Source organism: Mesoplodon densirostris, chromosome 4 (assembly GCF_025265405.1).
Source record: "Mesoplodon densirostris isolate mMesDen1 chromosome 4, mMesDen1 primary haplotype, whole genome shotgun sequence".
Classification (NCBI taxonomy): Eukaryota; Metazoa; Chordata; class Mammalia; order Artiodactyla; family Ziphiidae; genus Mesoplodon; species Mesoplodon densirostris.
In genome coordinates, this window is record NC_082664.1 from 96,836,808 (window position 1) to 96,842,807 (window position 6,000).

A 6,000-nucleotide genomic window follows, 5' to 3' on the forward strand; every position below is an offset into this window, starting at 1 on the left:
ACCAAATATTGCGTATTAATGCATATATGTGGAAGCTCGAAAAATGGTACAGATGAACCAGTTTGCAGGGCAGAATTAGAGACACAGGGTTAGAGAACAAACGTATGGAAATCAAGGTGGGGAAGCCATGGGGTGGTGGTGGTGGGATGAGTTGGGAGATTGGGACTGACCTGTATACATGTATATGTATAAAATAGATAACTAATAATAACCTGCTGTATAAAAAAATAAATAATATTAAATTTCAAAAATTTTAAAAACAAATAAAATTTAAAAATAAAACAGAAAAATGTTCTTCCCTTCACACAGATGTATTTATATGAATGAATTATTTCCATGCTTATATCTATAAATACATAAATGAGGAATAAAATCTACCTTAAAAAAACAGAAAAAATAAACAGAACCCACTAGTTATACAGAGGAACACCCTATCAGGGCACTTGCTCCAGTGGTAAACAATTCTGAAGTTGGTCAGAGGCGGAGAATTATCTCCCATGCAGCCAGCATTCCCTCCGCAAGGAGCATCCTCATTGCAAAGCTGGGGGACCGTACATAGGCGTCTGTGAGTAAACGTGAGCTGAGCCCCCAGCCAGCTGCTGCTGAACTGTTCCCACACTTCCCAGGTAAAACACCTGAATATGTACAAGGACTTGAAAGCATAGAGGAAGGGCCGTGGATCCACACCAGCGAAAGCACGCAGGCTGACTTGGTGCCTGCAGGCCTGCCAGGATGATCCTGGCCCCAGGTGCTCTTCTGAAAACTTTCCATTTCCCTGCCTGAGATATCCGTCCTGTCTTGGCCCCCACTGCTTTTTTCCTCCCTCACCTCTGCCCGCAGAGAAATTCCAGCGGAAGGTATGGGTGACCCATCCTCTTCTTTAGCAGGTGGCAGTCTGTCAACTCCTGCAGAAAGTCCAGCAGAGCCCCTCTCACACCGGGCCACCCACAAAACCATGCCCCCTCACTCCCTCCCACCAGCACAGCCCCGAGACTGCTGATGGGGCAGAGAATATGGCGTCAGGCACAGCTGCAGGGGCTGTTGCTCCCTGGAGCGGGGTTTATATTGACCTCAACCCAGGCACACCTGGGGAGGGCTGGCCAGCAGGGACAGGCTGCTCTGGTCAGCCAATCCTCACCCCTCAGTGGCTCACACTGCAGAAAATGGACCTCGCTGAAACGGCCAGTTCCAAGGAACAGGTGTGGGCTCCTGAGAGTCAGGATAGACAAGGGGCTGCGTCCCTGGCTTGTTTTCTAATCATTTTATCTGGCCCATGAGTGGGAGACAATTTCAAGAAGACCTAATCCTAATGAGAGGAGCCCAGGAGTCATGGAGAGGAGGGGTGATGGTTGGAGACAAAGGCCTGGTGCCCCGGCTGCAGTGGAAGTCTCTGGAAGACCAGGCAGAGGGAGGCTGCACAGAGTGATGCCCAGGGTCAGAGACCTGTCGGAGCTGCTGTTTGTTAGTTCAAGTGCTGCTCTGAGGTGCTCTGTGTCAGCTCTGCGTGACAGGCGTTCTGGGGTGCTCTGCAATGAGGGCTATGTGCACGGTGCCTGTGTGCCCAGCCCTGCCATGGTACCTGCCCAGGGGAGCTCTGTATCGTGGGAGGTGCCTAAGCACGAGAGCCTCATGGGCTGCTGGGTAGTTTCACAGGTGAGCTCCATACCCTGGGAGTTGCCTGAACATGAGAACCCCATTGGCTGCTGGGGCCCTGCCCAGGTGAGCCCCATATCCTGGGAGGGGCCTGACCACGAGAGCCCCGTGGGCTGCTGGGGACCTGGTAAAGGATGTTAGGACAGTCAGTGAAGCCACCGAGGATATACACCCAGTAGTTCCTAATTCCTAGACCCTACTGGTCATTCTACCATCCACCAGGACATGGTATTCTGTGTTAGACTTCAATGATGCCTTCTTCTGTATTCCATTGGTCCCAGAAAGGCTCTGCTGCCCTAGGAACCAGACTTGGGAATGGAGAAACGCTGCCGCCTTGTGGCCATTTCCCACAACAGCAGCTTTAAACCCACTGCTAATGGTCACTAAATAGTCACACTCATTGCAGGCCTGTGAATAACACGTGCCCTCAAAAACAAACATGGGGTCGAAAATTGACCCAAAAATTCAAAAGAGGGCAACCATCCAAGAAGACAATTTCAAGAGTTTAATTGTACTCTCCGTTATTTTTCTGTTTTTCTCTGCCAGAAATTTAAAAAGGCATGGAAAAATGCTAAACATTAGGAAGAATTAAAGATATGCAAATCCAAATTACAAAAACCTATCAGCTCACAGCGGTCAGAATGGCCATCAGCAAAAATTCTGCAAACCATAAATGCTGAAGGGGTTTTGGAGAAATGCCTACCCTTGCTTCAACGTGGGACATGGTAAGAGCCAGTTATGAAAACAAAAATGCCATGCCTTGTAAAGATAAATACTGAGCTACCATTCAATCAAGCATATCCACTGCTGGGCCTATCGCCTGAGGGGATGAGAATCAAAAAGACAGGCTGGGATTCACTGGTGGCGCAGTGGATGAGAGTCCGCCTGCCAGTGCAGGGGACATGGGTTCATGCCCCGAATCGGGAAGATCCCACATGCTGCGGAGCGGCTGTTTCCGTGAGCTATGGTTGCCGGGCCTGTGCATCCGGAGGCTGTGCTCTGCAATGGGAGGGTCCACGGCAGTGAGAGGCCCATGTACCACAAACAAAAGACACATGCTGGCAATCCTGCACTCCAGCAATATGTACCAAAGCCAACACATGGAAGCTACGAAAATGTCCATCAACAGAGGAATGCTCAAAGAAGAAGTGGTCCATGAACACAATGGAATATGACTCCAATAACAAAATATATAAATTCAATTTCTAAAACAAACATAAGTAAGGAGACATCAGCTTTCTGGGGCACATTCAACTCTAATATATAACCGAGGAACACCACTGCCAGGATGGTCTGTTTCCCTAGTTAAGAGACTGGGAAAAGCAGAAATGCTGCCACTCTCTGGCAGTTACCTGCAAGAGCAGCTATAAAACCTGTGCTAAGTGTCACTTCATATGCACCAGTACTGGAGGGCTGTGAATGAAACCTGCCCTCATAATGTCTTGAGGGAGGTAATGGCCAAAATATTTCTAAATGTCACACATACTTCCCGAAAACAATTTGAAAAGGTAAGCTGTACTCACAGTTGGAAGAAAAAAAGGACATGCCAGAAAACTCAATTTCAAGGTATTATGAGACGCATGCAAATCCAACCACAAAGTGGTATCAGCTCACACTAGTCAGAATAAACTTCAGCAAAAATACTACAAACAATAAACGCTGAAGGTGTTGTGGAGAAGAGCATAACCTCAACTTTAAGTGGGACGTAGCCTGGTAAGAGCCACTAATGAGAACAGAATGGCGGTGCCTCTACAAGGTAAACATTTTGCTACCATATGATCCAGCAGGCGAACTCCTGGGCCTATAAGCTAAGAAAACAGAATTGGAAAGACACAGGCAGGCAAATGTGCATTGCTGCAGCATTACCATAGCCATGACATGGAAGCAACCAAAAAGTCCAGCAACAGATGAGTGGACAAAGAAGAACTGGTACATGTACAGACAGAATATTAGCCAAGGAAAAAAAGGACACAATGCCATTTGCAGCACCGTAGATGAGTCTAGAGGTAATCACGTGACTTGTAGTAAGTCAGAAAGACACATATCGTATGATATCACTTATAGGTGTTACCTAAGAATTGATACTAGTGAAGATATTTCCACAGAGAAGGGCAATCACAGATTCATTAAACAAACTTATGGTTCACCAATGGAAAGGTGTGAGGATTGGATACATTAGGATATTGGGGTTAGCAGACATATACAAACACAGGTGAAATATATAATCACCAAACACCTACGGAACACCAAGAGAAGACTACTCAACATTCTGTCATAACATACATGGGAAAAGGATCCCAGGAAGAACAGACATATGTATATGTGTAAAAGAACCACATCTTGCACACCTACAACAAACCAAACATTGCAATCAAACTTGCTGTGATAAAAAATAAAAATTAAATGAAAAAAAAACCAACAAGAAATAGTGAGACAAACTTAAGGGTCTTTTTCCTGGCACATTCCATTCTAAATTACAACCTAGAACAGGCCTTCCATTGAGGTTCTGTTGCCCTAGTCACCAGATTTGGTAAAGGAGAACTGCTGCCACCTTGTGGCCGTTTCACACAACAGCAGCTTTAATCCCAGCGCTAATGGTCAGTTGATATTCAAAAGAATTGCAGGCCTGTAAATGAGACCTGTCCTGAAAACAAATCCTGGGGTCGTATACTGACCAAAAAATTCAAAAGACCTCCATATTTCAAAACGACAGTTTCAAGAGGCATATTTTACGGACATTTGTGTTCTGCTTCTTTTTCTTTCTTTCTTTATTTTTGTTAAAAAAACGGGAATGGAAAAAGGCCACCCTCAGAATGGGAGAAAATATGTGAAAACGAATCAATGGACAAATGTTTCATCTCCAATATATATAAACAGCTCATGCAGCTTAATATTAAAAAAAACCACTTCAAAAATGGGTAGAATATCTAAATAGACATTTCTTCAAAGGAGACCCAGAAATGGCCAAGATGCACATGAAAAGCTGCTCAACATCACTAATTATTAGAGAAAGGCAAATCAAAACTTCAATGAGGTATCACCTCACACCTGTTAGAATGGGCATCATCAGAAAATCTACCAACTGCAAATGCTGCGGAGGGTGTGGACAAATGGATCCCTCTTCCACTATTGGTGGGAATGTCAATTGATACAGTCACTAAGGAGAAGAGTATGGAGGTTCATTAAAAAAACTAAAAATACAATTACCATATGATCCAGCAATCCCACTTCTGGGCATATACCCAGAGAAAACCATAAATCAAAAAGACACATTCACCACAATGTTCATTGCAGCACTATTTACAATAGCCAGGTCATGGAAGCAAGCTAAATGCCCACAGACAGACGAATGGATAAAGATGTGGTACATATATAAAATGGAATATTGCTCAGCCATAAAAAGGAATGAAACTGGGTCATTTGTAGAGACGTGAATGGATCTAGAGACTGTCCTACAGAGAGAAGTAAGTCAGAAAGGGAAAACCAAATATTGCGTATTAATGCATATATGTGGAAGCTCGAAAAATGGTACAGATGAACCAGTTTGCAGGGCAGAATTAGAGACACAGGGTTAGAGAACAAACGTATGGAAATCAAGGTGGGGAAGCCATGGGGTGGTGGTGGTGGGATGAGTTGGGAGATTGGGACTGACCTGTATACATGTATATGTATAAAATAGATAACTAATAATAACCTGCTGTATAAAAAAATAAATAATATTAAATTTCAAAAATTTTAAAAACAAATAAAATTTAAAAATAAAACAGAAAAATGTTCTTCCCTTCACACAGATGTATTTATATGAATGAATTATTTCCATGCTTATATCTATAAATACAAAAATGAGGAATAAAATCTACCTTAAAAAAACAGAAAAAATAAACAGAACCCACTAGTTATACAGAGGAACACCCTATGAGGGCACTTTCTCCAGTGGTAAACAATTCTGTCGTTGGTCAGAGGTGGAGAATTATCTCCCATGCAGCCAGCAGTCCCCCCGCAAGGAGCGTCCTCATTGCAAAGCTGGGGGACCGTACATAGGCATCTGTGAGTAAACGTGAGCTGAGCCCCCAGCCAGCTGCTGCTGAACTGTTCCCACACTTCCCAGGTAAAACACCTGAATATGTACAAGGACTTGAAAGCATAGAGGAAGGGCCGTGGATCCACACCAGCGAAAGCACGCAGGCTGACTTGGTGCCTGCAGGCCTGCCAGGATGATCCTGGCCCCAGGTGCTCTTCTGAAAACTTTCCATTTCCCTGCCTGAGATATCCGTCCTGTCTTGGCCCCCACTGCTTTTTTCCTCCCTCACCTCTGCCCGCAGAGAAATTCCAGCGGAAGGTATGGGT